At 41.8% G+C, this 12,655-nt stretch overlaps 1 long non-coding RNA gene across 1 annotated transcript; it reads left to right on the top strand.

Annotated features, from left to right (window-relative positions):
* Positions 1–89: 89 nt before the first annotated feature.
* Positions 90–10,814, top strand: LOC121283579. The gene is made up of 3 exons (XR_005944288.1): positions 90–145; positions 272–492; positions 10,323–10,814. It is a non-coding gene; the product is annotated as an uncharacterized LOC121283579 (long non-coding RNA).
* Positions 10,815–12,655: the final 1,841 nt, after the last annotated feature.

The raw sequence follows: 12,655 nt of genomic DNA, 5'->3' as shown, positions 1-12,655 counted from the left end.
GGGGGGGGGGGGGGACTGCTCACGAAAATTTTACTCTCCAGTGTTATAACACACACACACACACACACATACAGACAGAGAGAGAGAGAGGGAGGGAGAAACTGACATCCCAGCAGTAGCAGCAGCAACAACAACAGGGAGCAAGGTGCTGAGGCGCAGCGTGATTTTACTTATTTTTATTTATATATATATATATATTGTTAAACTGACCCTCTTCCTTCCCATCTCTAACTTCAATTATTGTGTTGCCTGGCATTCGACTGAACGAAAGGAAGCGCCGCTCAGCGAGGGGGCCAAAACACATACTTGGTGACAACCGTGTATCAGCTGATGAGGGTGGACGTGTGAACAGCACCGCTCCTGTAGTTTTAAGCGCTCTGCAGAGAGGGGACGGTGTGATCGTTTTGTTAATGCCAGTTGTTGGACCTGGCTGCAACGAGCGGCGCCTTGTGGAACTTAACAGCTGAATCGCAGTCTCCCCTTGAATGTGAGGTAATAAAATTCAACTCGCCAGTGTTGTAACTTTCATTATCCTTCCAGAAAACAACTTATATTGAGAGGCAAGAAGGGCGGGTGGGGGGAATAGATTCACGATTCCCACAACTGTTCCACCGCCCCCTTTCACCTATTCTGACTTAAAGGCATTGGAGTACATACACACACCAAACATCTTCTGCTGCCTCATTCAAACGGTCATTATTTGTTTTTTGTGAGGAAGAGGCTTATATTTCAATTTAATAAAAGTGTGAAATACCGCAGATGCTGGAAATCTGAAATAAAAACAAAGTGCTGGAAAGGCTCAGAAGGTCCGGCAGCATCTGTGGAGAGGGAAATCGAGTTAACGTTTCGACTCTTCTTTCAGACTCAGTACCTATATTTCAGTAATGCCTTTCACAATTTCAGGGTGTGCCAGAACACCTCACAGTCAATGAGGGACTTTTGGACCGTGCTCACTGTTGTGCCGGTTGAGGATAAATGTTGAACAGGACACTGAGGAGAATCACCCTCTTCTGTGAGCATAGACAGTGTATCTTGACAGCCTTTTTACATACAGCACATGGTTTCACAGGACAGAAACAAATCATTGGGTCCAGTAGTTCTGTGCAGGTGTTTATGCTTCACATGGCCATCCTTCCTCATCAGCCTCCAATCGACATATTGTTCTTTTCTCCCTGACTTTTTCTTAAACATGTCAATGCTATGGATACCCACCAACTACTCCTTATGGTAGCAAGTTCTAACCATTCTGTGGGTGAAGAAGTTTCTCCTGAATTCCCTATTGAATTTAATAGTGAATATCTTTTGTCTATGGTTCTTTATTGTGGTCTCACCCAGAAGTAGAAACAGCTTCTCTATGTCAACCCTGACAAACCCTTTCATAAATTTAATGACCTCTTATGTCACTCCTTGGTCTTCTCTTTTCTAGAGAAAAGAACCCTGACCCGAAACTCTCAATAGTGGGGTTGCAAATGTAACCCCAGTATTTAAGAAGGGAAGGATAGAGAAAACGGAGAACCACAGGCCTGTTAGCTTGACATCATTGGTAGGGAAAATGTTAGAATCTATTACTAAGGATGCAATAACAAGGCACTAAGGAAATAATGACATGATTGGACAGAGTCAACATGGATGTATGAAAGGGAAATCTGTTGGAGTTTTTTGAGGATATTACTTGTAGCTTGGATTAAGGGGAACCAGTGGATGTGGTGTATTTGGATTTTCAGAAGGCTTTTGAGGAGGTCCCACACAAGAGGTAGTAAACAAAATTAGAATGCATGGGATTGGGGGTGAGAAACTGGTTTGGACTGAGAATTGGATAATGGACAGAAAACAGAGAGTACGAATAAATGGCTCATTCTCAGGATGGCAGGCTGTTACTAGTGGGGTACCGTAAGGATCAGTGCTTGGGCCACAGCTGTTCACAATCTATATATGTGATTTGGATACGGGGACCAAATGTAATATTTCCAAATTTGTTGATGACGTAAAACAAGGTGGGAATGTAAGTTGTGAGGAGGGTGCCAGGAGACTTCAAGGGGACTTGGACAGGCTGAGTGAATGGACAACAACATGGCAGATGGAATATAATGTGAACAAATGTGAAGTTATCCACTTTGGTAGAAAAAAACAGGAAGGCCAAGTATTTTTTAAATGATGAGAGGTTGGGAAATGTTGATGCCCAAAGGGATCTAGGTATTCTTGTTCATGACTCACTGAAAGCTAGCAATTAGGAAGGCAAATGGTATGTTGTCCTTCATCTCAAGGAGATTTGAGTACAAGAGTAAGGATGTCTTGTGCAATTGGATAGAGCCTTGGTGAGATCTCACCTGGAGTATTGTGTACAGTTTCGATCTGCTTATCTAAGGAAGGATATACTTGCCATAGAGGCAGTGCAAAACAGGTTCACCAGACTAATTCCTGGGATGGTGGGCTTTTCTTATGAGGAGAGATTGAGGAAACTGGGCCTGTATTCTCTAGAGTTTCAAAGAATGAGAGGTGATCTCATTGAAACTTACAGAATTCTTACAAACCATGACAGGTTAGATGTGGATGGGATGTTTCCCCTGGCTGGTGAGTCTAGAACCAGGGGACACAGTCTCAGAATAAGGGGCAGGCCATTTAAGACTGAGATGGGGAGAAATTTCTTCACTCAAGAGTGTGGTGAACCTTTAGAATTCTGCATTCCAGAGGGCTGTAGAAGCTCAAGACTTAAATCGATAGATTTCTGGATACTCATGACATCAAGGGATATGTGGATAGTGCAGGAAAATGGCATTGAGGTAGATATCAGCCATGATCTTATGGAATAGTGGAGCAGGCTCAACAGGCTGAATGGCCTACTGCTGCTCACTGCTGTTCCTAGTTCTGTTATCATTCTAGTAATTTTTTTTGCGCCTCCTCCTTTTTATAATATGGAGACCAGACCTTTACATAATACTCCATGTGTGGTCTAATCAAAGTTCTGTACAAATTTAACAGAACTTTTCTGCATTCCAGTTCTGTCCTTCTAGAAATGAACCCCAGTCATTTGTTTGTTTTTTCTTTAACTGGTCATATTAATCTGTGTCACATCTTTTAATGATTTGTGTATCTCTCTCTGTTCCTCCTTCCCATTTAAAGACTTATTTCCCAAGGAGTATGCGGCCTCCTAATTTATTCCTACAAAAACGTACCACCTCACACTTCCTTTGCCAATGACGAACTAATTCTGAAGGTTTGTTTATGTTTTTCCCCAATGTTGTCACAGTGCTCCTCTGTATTAGCTACATTCACAATTTGGTGCCATCTCAAATTTTGGAATTGTATTTCCTAGTCCCGACTCCAAATTGTTAATGTCAATGGAGAATAATAGTGACCCACCACCGATCTTAGCACCCATCTCCCAGTCTCTGATGAAAACATCATTTACCACCTTTTGCCAGTCTGAGTAGATCTGTTTTGTAACAAGCATGCCAGTCATTCTGCTAACTGCCCATTGACTCATGTTCTGCCCATTCTCCCATGTGAAGCTAAACCTGTCAAACCTGATCCTATCCACCTCTGATGTCCATTCATGTCTACTTACCAGAACAGCCACCAGATAGTGGCTTAGTTTTGACTCTCTAGCTCAGGGATGCTGAAGACTAATATACTAACTCCACCATCATCCGTCCCCACCCCTGAGAACAGTTAACACCTGGGATCAAACCTGTGTGACCTCTTGATCTGTGCTGTCAGTTGTTCACTGGATAAGGATACTCAGCTGATTGAGAAAAGAAATCCTACAACGGTTTTGTAGAGGCTTTCAATTCTAGTGTATGACTGAAATGCAAAATATTTGATGCTGGTTCTTTTGCCATGATGTGATGGATTTGAAATAGGAACAATTGTGTATTTTAAATTTAGTATAATGTGTGTGGATTCTGAGTGGGTTAGGTGGCTGTCCTGTAGTTCACTTGAGTTATCGGACAGCCACTGTGCATTTCACAGTCACTTGGCACATCATGGTTGAATATCACAATATGCTACATGGATTCTTCTGCCACTCCCTATCTCACCCCCCACATCCATCAGCCATCTCAGATGACCATAAATGACACCAGAGCACTATTCGAAGAACAGGGGAGTTCTCCTTAGTGTCCTGGTGAATATTTATACTTCAACCAACGTCACTTATCACAAAAAATCTTGTCATTATGTTGCTGTTTGTGGGAGCTTGCTGTGTGCAAATCGGCCACTGTGTTTCCTACAATACAACAGTGACAAACATTACAAAATTACTTAATCGGCTGTAAAGCACATAAGGATAGCCTGGGGTCATGAAAAGTATTGTATAAGTGCAAGACTTTGTTTTGTTTTATTTCTTGTGCACATGAAAGGGTTAATATTGTAATTGATACCTTTGTAATCTAGTGGGTACAACCTGATAACATGACAGGTCTTTTCATGTCATCCGAAATAATTGTAAACCCATTTAAGCCATATGGGGAGAAAATTTCCTTGATTTTTAAAATTTTTTATATGAAACAACAAATACTTAAGAATAAGCAAATGATTATAAATAGATTAACAGATATATGGCAATGAATAACAAGGCAATTTAGCCTGATGATATCGTCGATCATAGGAGCAAAGTTTGTGATGTTTATGGAGGTCAGCAGAACCCTTGCATTGTTACCATCCTAATAACTGCTTGGAGTTTATGGCATAAAAATCATAGAATAATTATTTCATTCGTACATCATTCTGTGGTGGATGCCATAAGGGCATTGATAAAAAAAAATGATAACGTAAAGAAAGGGCCTGAAATTATACATCCATATGATAGGCACTAAAGCATTACAAAATATTTCCAGGTAGTCTGGCATATGTGAATCTAATTGTATGTGGTTTAGATATGGGCCTTTCAAGTGCCAGTTCAAATCCATCCCAAATTAGATGAAAATCTCCTTTGTGTATTGGCTGCAAGGTCCTATGTGAAAATGGGTTTGGAAAATTTCAATGCAGTTCCTATCAAAGACATGGCATCAACTGCTCCAAACCTGACCCTATGTTAAGTCACAGCGTGGCTAGCTGGTGTGAACGAGAAAAACTTGTCACAGGTGCAGGTCGAGCCACTGTTCTGAGATTGGCACACTATTATAGCATAGCAATGGGAGATTTTTTACTGCCTTTAAGCATGCTGTGAGCTCACCTGATCATGCATGAACTAGTTGAAATGGAAAATGCGTAACAAAGTGTTTCAATATCCATAAAAATCTCAAGGCCACTGTATTGTGACTGTAACATCAGCCGAAAATTCATTTCTCAGAGAAAGAGTTCTACAATGCTCTAGGTGTATTGAAGTCATAATGTGGCCTTGAATTTCCCAGGTATAGGCACCCAGAGACACGCACAAAACAAGTATACAACCAAAGAGGTGGTTCAATTTGGGTTGCAAGTTTCTCTTCCCAAATGCATCGCCTGCCATTATACTAGCCCCTCCCCTTTATGTTTTGCTGCAATTGCGCTTGTTTGGAATTTTTTTTCAAATTGCAATTAGATTTCTAGGGGAATTTAAGTGGAATGAATTAAGAAAATCTTTCATAAAAAGTTATTATTAGTAGTGGCGACCACGACACTACAGGATTTTCATAAAAACCTATCTGTTCGCTATTGTCCTATAGGGGAGGAAACCTGTCATCCCGACAGCAACTGTGGTTGACTCTTAACTGTCCTCTGCAATAACCTAACAAGTCACACAGTTGTATTCAAGACAGTGGTTCCCCATCATCTTCTTAAGGGCAATTAGAAATGGGCAATAAATAACTTTTAAAGGGTTGCCCAGTTTAATGACCTTTTCACTAAGTTCGGATGTCATTCACTGTACTAATTAAAATTGGATTTATTCCAATTTATTGAATAGGGGAATAAGAAAAGTATCCACTGACTGACACTGCGTTGTATGTACACACTTATCAAAAATTGTTATCTTATCTTGAAACCCAGGCAAAAAATTGTAAAAATTCAGGAGGAGCAACTTTAAATTGAACAGTGGTTTCTTTTTAAATTATATTAATTTAAAAAAAAACTTTTTTAGATTATTATTAAAATTATTTTACTTTTAGCTTCACTCCCCCTTCTGAATGTGTTGAATCCTGATTCCATAGGAAGCCTCAATACTTTTTAACAGTCACCTCTCTTCACCTATGAACTTTGACATTAAAGTTCAGCAGGCTGTTCGATGATGGGGTCATTATGACTGAGGTCCATCTGTTTTGACTTCTCGTCCATGCATACATAATTCCAACAGGAAGCAACCAGGAGGGTAACTACAATTAGGAACAAGAGTTGTGGCTGATCTTCCCCTCTCCCTAACCCAAAGAAGCTGAGGCCAATTGCCTCTCCTGTTACCCCTGCTGAGATCAGCTGACATAACTGGGGCCTTTCTAGTCTGTCATTTGTAAACTTGCTGAGCCATTGGTGGAGCCTATATGTTACATTATTAGAGCAGGCTTTGGGAAAATGTTCTCCTGCAGACATGCAATCTTAACTAGCATATTCAGAAAATACAAATGTAGCGAAAAGAGCCTGAGAAAGAAATTTCTAAAAATGATAACTGGGAAGCCTTCTGTGAAACAGCACATACAATCTCCACTTGTAACACATTAAAAGGACAGATTAAGAACATCCGCCATATGTGATGCACTCCCTCCCATCTGTGAAAACACATTACTGAATCCCTGGATGAATGAGGGCAAAACAGGCATAGTCCTAAAGAGAAAAGAAAAGACTTGCATTTATCCAGCACTTTTCATGACCTCAGGACATCTCAAAACACTTTACAATGAACTAAGCACATATGAAGTGTAGTCACTGTTATAAAGTAAGAAATGCAGCAGCCAATTTGTGCACAGGTAAGTTCCCACAAAACAACAACAACAACAGCAAAAGATTAAGTAAGCAGATAATGTGCTTTAGGAAATTGATTGAGGGATAAATGTTGGCTGGAACACAGGTAAAACTCCCCAGTGTGTGTTCTGGAAATGCTCAGTAATTATGGCCTACTTGCATTGTGTAGTATATACTATAAAATATATTATACTGCTAACATCAAACAGCTTGGTGTCAGAAGGGACTTGCATTACTACAATATGAATTTCAACAATTTCTGACCAAGATGACTGGGATGAGTTTGCAGGAATTAATATGCTCAAAGAAATGGATGCACCAGTTGAGAAACGATTATATTAAAGGGATGATGGGCAGCGCACCACTTCCTGCCCACCCCCAAGCAGTCCTCCATAACACGATTGTGTGCAGTTTTGGTCTCCTTATTTAAGGAAGGATGTAAATGCATTGGAGGTGGTTCAGAGGAAGTTTACTAGATTGATACCTGGAATGAGTGGGTTGTCTTATGAGGGTAGGTTGGGCAGACTGGGCATGTTTCCATTGGAGTTTAGAAGAGTGAGGGGTGATTTGATTGAAGTATATAAGATCCTGAATGATCTTGACAAGGTGGATGTGGAAAGGACGTTTCCTCTTGTGGTTGAGTCCAGAAGTAGGGGACACTGTTTTAAAATTAGGGGTCGCCCTTTTAGGACAGAGGTGAGGAGAAATTTTTTCTCTGAGAGTTGTGCGACTATGGAACTCCCTGCCTCAGAAGGCAGTGGAGCCAGGGTCTTTGAATATTTTTAAAGCAGAGGTAGATAGGTTCTTGTTAGGCAAGGGAATCAAAGGTCATCGGGGGTAGATGGGAATGAGGAATTCAAAACGCAAACAGATCAGCCATGATCAAATGGCGAAGCAGGCTTGAGGGCCGAATGGCCTACTTCTGCTCCTATTTTATATGTTCATGTTTGTATGATAGGTGTAGGCGGGAGCTGAAATCGTTCGTGCGCCCACCATTTTTAGATAAACAGCTAACCATCAATTGTTACCCTCAGCCAATTGGCCAGAATAATACGCTATCCACACTAAAACATTTGGCATGGGCATGTGGATGGAAGTGATGAGACCATTTTTTAAAGGAACCTGCTTAACAGGCAAGAAGGAAGGGTTACATCTTTTGGGGGGTGCCTTGACTGAAGTGTATATGATCCTGAATGAAAGGTTACATCCTTTGGTGGGGGGGGGGAGGTGGTAGATGCCCTGTGTGCATCGGGGACACCCCCATGATGATAACCCACTCCCCAGACACCTTGGTCCCCTCCCTGGAATCTCTGAACCCTCCCCATCCAATATCCCGATTTACCTCTCTCCGGGATCCATGTCCGCTTCATCAGTGGGCCTCCTTGGAGGCCCCAGCAGTGCCCACTACTGAGTTCTGGTGCTGATGGAGATGCTAGTAGCACTGCCAGCCAGTCAGGTTGGCCGGCAGCTCTCGAGGGCAGGGCTTCCTCCCACTGAGGGGCAGAAGTCTCACTCTCTCCGTGATTAGCCCACCGTTCGTGCCTTATCGCCCTATGGCTTCTTCCAGGTGCGTCAGCCATGAAAGCCATGATTGAATCTGCCTCCAACACATTGGGCTGTGACTAGTTACCTCAGCTGGGGCAGGGTGCACTATCATTGACTTGCTACTCCCAGGCATCCTTGTGGAGTTGGGGGGTGGGGGGTGTGCTGGGGTTTGGAGTGAGCAATACAGCCCCTCCGTGAAGTCCAGCCCATTGTCTTTGCACAAAGACTTTGGTGCAACGTGTCAGTGTACAAACATGTTGTTATGTGGGCAAAACATTGTCACATGTTCTGCCTGTTATTGCAACAAAAATAACACACAGGTGTTCTTCCTATCTTTCAAACAAGACAGTGCATTTTCTCCTTTTCCTCTTGCAGGCATTAATTGATGTTCTTAGGTATCGTTCAGGCAATGGCAGCACTGCAGTATCATTGTCCGACTGACTATTTGTCTTGTGCAGCCTTAGGTGGTATTACAAGCTGTTTAAAATGAAGGCATCACAATCAAGCCTTATCAAGTCCACAAATGTGCACTTTGCAGTATGGCATCATTGGCTAGCCAACAGGAGGGGACCCTGGCTGATTCTCCTCCTCCCCCCCCACCAACCCCCCCCCCCCCCCCCCCCCCCCCCCACTCCACAAGGATGCCTGGGGGTAGCAAGTCAATGATAGTGCACCCTGCCCCAGCTGAGGTAACTAGTCACAGCCCAATGTGTTGGAGGCAGATTCAATCATGGCTTTCAAATGGGAATTGGATAATTATGTGAAGAGAAAAAATTTGCAAGGCTGTGGGGAAAGGGCAGGGGAGTGGAACTCGCAGAGAGCTGATACAGACATGAAGGGCCGAAAGGCCTCCTTCTGTGCTATTACCATTCTATGATTTCCTTCGTGGATCTGCTCTGAACAATTTTCCTTGTGTTTCAGAATTCAAAACTGGAAACAGTACTGAACGTGTGGTTTGACCAAAGATCTATACAACTTTAATCTGTGCTGACTCTTTCTGGTGCCTTAATATCACCTTTAAATTTAGTGTCATTAGTGTAGTGTGGGCTGGATCTACATTTTGTTTAGATGAGAGCTTAACAAACCAAAGAAGCTTAACAACAGGCTCAAAAATTAACATCCATTAAACTAGATCAGTGGTTCCCAAACCTTTTTCTTTGAGGGACCCTTTTTAAATGAATTAGTGATCAATGATGTCCCATCTAAATTATAACACTATACAATACCTGGGCAAACATGTATTTGTGCTCTGTCTTTGAGCTTAAGTAGAAAAGAACTTCCTTCTCTTAAACTAGACTGAGCTCACCTGGTGCCCAACTCCAGCCTTGGTAACTGTGAAAAGCAATCTTCCTGTTGCTCTCAGCCCTCGGGTGCCTTGCTCTGAGGTGAGATAGCCAGGCCACTCTGTGTGGCACATGTAGCAGCCAAACTCAGCTCCCACCTTCCATTGCACACCAAGCCCACCTTCAGCCACCGTTCACATGGGTATAGCTCGACTGCTTTGTGGTCCCTCTGGGAAGGGTCTGTGAATGCCCAGGTCACGAAACACTAGATTACACCCCAAAGGAATTATAGGAACCTGGACAAAATCAGCAAATGCTCTCTCACTAGTAAAACACAAAATGACTGTGCATTAGTGTACTAAGGCTGTTAGCTCCAACACAAAAATGAAATTTGGGAAATCTGTTCAGATTCGCAAATGAAGAACACCCAGTTGGATGGAATTCTAGAGGTGGTCAATATATCCAGAAATGCACCTGTCTGAGTCAGTACCTTACCCAATAATGCAGCAATGAGGATACTTCATTGGTTGTAAATAAGACATCCTGGGGGTGGGGAGGGGGGGGTTGGTACTAAAAGATTGATACAAATGCAAGTTATTTCTTCTTGTTCTCTCTTCTTTTCAGGAGAGGTGAAAAGAAAATCGGAAAGAAAAGGCTGTTGGAAGCAATCTGGGTTTCAGTATCCTGACAACTATACGCTAAGGAACCAGACAATTGATTGGGGTTTGGGTCTGGGGCTTCACCTCCCAGCATCAGTACAGAATGAGTTTCTGAACCGTCTCATGTGAACCGGTTTCGATTGAAATAAACCTCGAGTAGCTGAGTTTCTTGCCAAATCATCAAGCCGAAAGACAGACTACTAGTCATGCACTAAACACAATTTATTGGTCCAAATTACAACTTAAACTCAGATACACAAATGTTTAATAGACATTGCTGAATGTAATCAAAATGACATAGCCATTTAGAAGCTAATCAATACTTGACAGAGTTACTTATAAAATGCAATTTGCTTTTGTTAAGACTGCTTAAAACTTACCGATTGAACCAAACTTTTGGTCAAATATGCACTTCCCTCAATTTAGTATACTGCATTCGTTGCTCCCAATGCGGTTTCCTCTACATTGGAGACACCAAACGCAGACTGGGTGACCGCTTTGCAGAATATCTTCAATTTGTCCGCAAGCATTACCCAGACCTCCCTGTTGCTTGCCATTTCAACACTCCACCCTGCTCTCATGCCCACATTTCCGTCCTTGGTTTGCTGCATTATTCCAGTGAAGCTCAACGCAAACTGGAGGAACAGCATCTCATCTTCCAACCAGGCACTTTACAGTCTTCCAGACCGAATATTGAGTTCAACAATTTTAGATCATGAACTCTCTCCTCCATCCCCACCCCCTTTCCGATTACCCCCCCTTTTTTTCCAATAATTTATATAGATTTTTCTTTTCCCACCTATTTCCATTGTTTTTAAATGTATTTCCATCCATTGTTTTATCTCTACCTTTTAGCCTTTTTTGATTCCTTCACCCCATCCCCATTAGGGCTATCTGTACCTTGTTTGTCCTGCTTTCTATCCTTAATTAGCACATTCCTTAGATAATATCACCACCTTCAACACTTCTTTGTCCTTTTGTCTGTGACACCTTTTGGTTATCTCCACCTATCACTGGCCCTCTATCCAGCTTTACTTGTCCCACCCCCACTTAAACAAGCTTTGGGTCACCTGTTCTAGTTGCTCCTCTTTGACACTGTCATCAAAATTTGAATGATTACAATTTCTATGAAGTATCTTGGGGCGTTTTATTACACTAAAGACACTATTTAAATGCAAGTTGTTAACAAAATCATTAAATGAGCATTAACTTGCGCTGAGCATTAACTATAGTGGTAACCACAATCTATTTAGGAGATTACTTTAAAAGTAATTCCTTAGACTGTTGACAATGTAACAGACAACCTGCTGCCAGACCTGCTGAGTTTTTCCAGGTAATTCTGTTTTTGTTTTGGATTTCCAGCATCCGCAGTTTTTTTGTTTTTAACCTATCTCAAGCCTAAGTGTGTGATTAATAACACTCAGAACATACATGACCTCAACATTATGAACATCAATCTCTATCCTTTCCTCAATACAGGCATTAGCTGCTGGTGTGCTGATTTGCTGAATTCCTTTAGAACAAGGATATATTTCTTACAAGGTTCTTCGGTTCTGACTGAAACCACCTTATGCACAAGTGACAATATTTGAGCTGGCTTGCCTCTCACCTTTCTCAATCTCAGACTAGTCACAATTAAATACGTAACAGTCCTTCCGGACTGAATATTGAATTCAACAACTTTAGGTCGTGAGTCCCCTCCCCCATCCCCACCCCCTTTCTGTTACCCCCTTCTTTTTTTTTTTCCCAATAAATTATAAAGATTTTCCTTTTCCCACCTATTTCCATTATATAAAATATAAAAAAAAAAAACCACTAGAGCTATACCTTGAGTGCCCTACCATCCATTCTTAATTAGCACATTCGTTTAGATAATATCACCAACTTTAACTTTAACACCTATGTGTTCTATTGTACTATTGTTGTTGACATCTTTTGATGATCTGCTTCTATCACTGCTTGTTTGTCGCTACAACCACACCAACCCCCTCCACCTCTCTGTCTCTCTATCTCTCCGCCCCCCACACACACACCTTAAACCAGCTTATATTTCAGCTCTTTCCTGGACTCGAACTCAAGTTCTGTCGAAGGGTCATGAGGATTCGAAACGTCAACTCTTTTCTTCTCCGCCGATGCTGCCAGACCTGCTGAGTTTTTCCAGGTAATTCTGTTTTTGTTTTGGATTTCCAGCATCCGCAGTTTTTTTGTTTTTAAATACGTAACACTTGGCCCTATCTGTTACCAGTTGGTGTAACAACAATTTAGCATCTAACCTCTGATAATCTGTCCTTATTATGC

Source organism: Carcharodon carcharias, chromosome 10 (assembly GCF_017639515.1).
Source record: "Carcharodon carcharias isolate sCarCar2 chromosome 10, sCarCar2.pri, whole genome shotgun sequence".
NCBI classification, from domain to species: domain Eukaryota; kingdom Metazoa; phylum Chordata; class Chondrichthyes; order Lamniformes; family Lamnidae; genus Carcharodon; species Carcharodon carcharias.
Note: the sequence above shows the minus strand (reverse complement) of the source record. Positions and strands in the feature narration are given on the sequence as shown.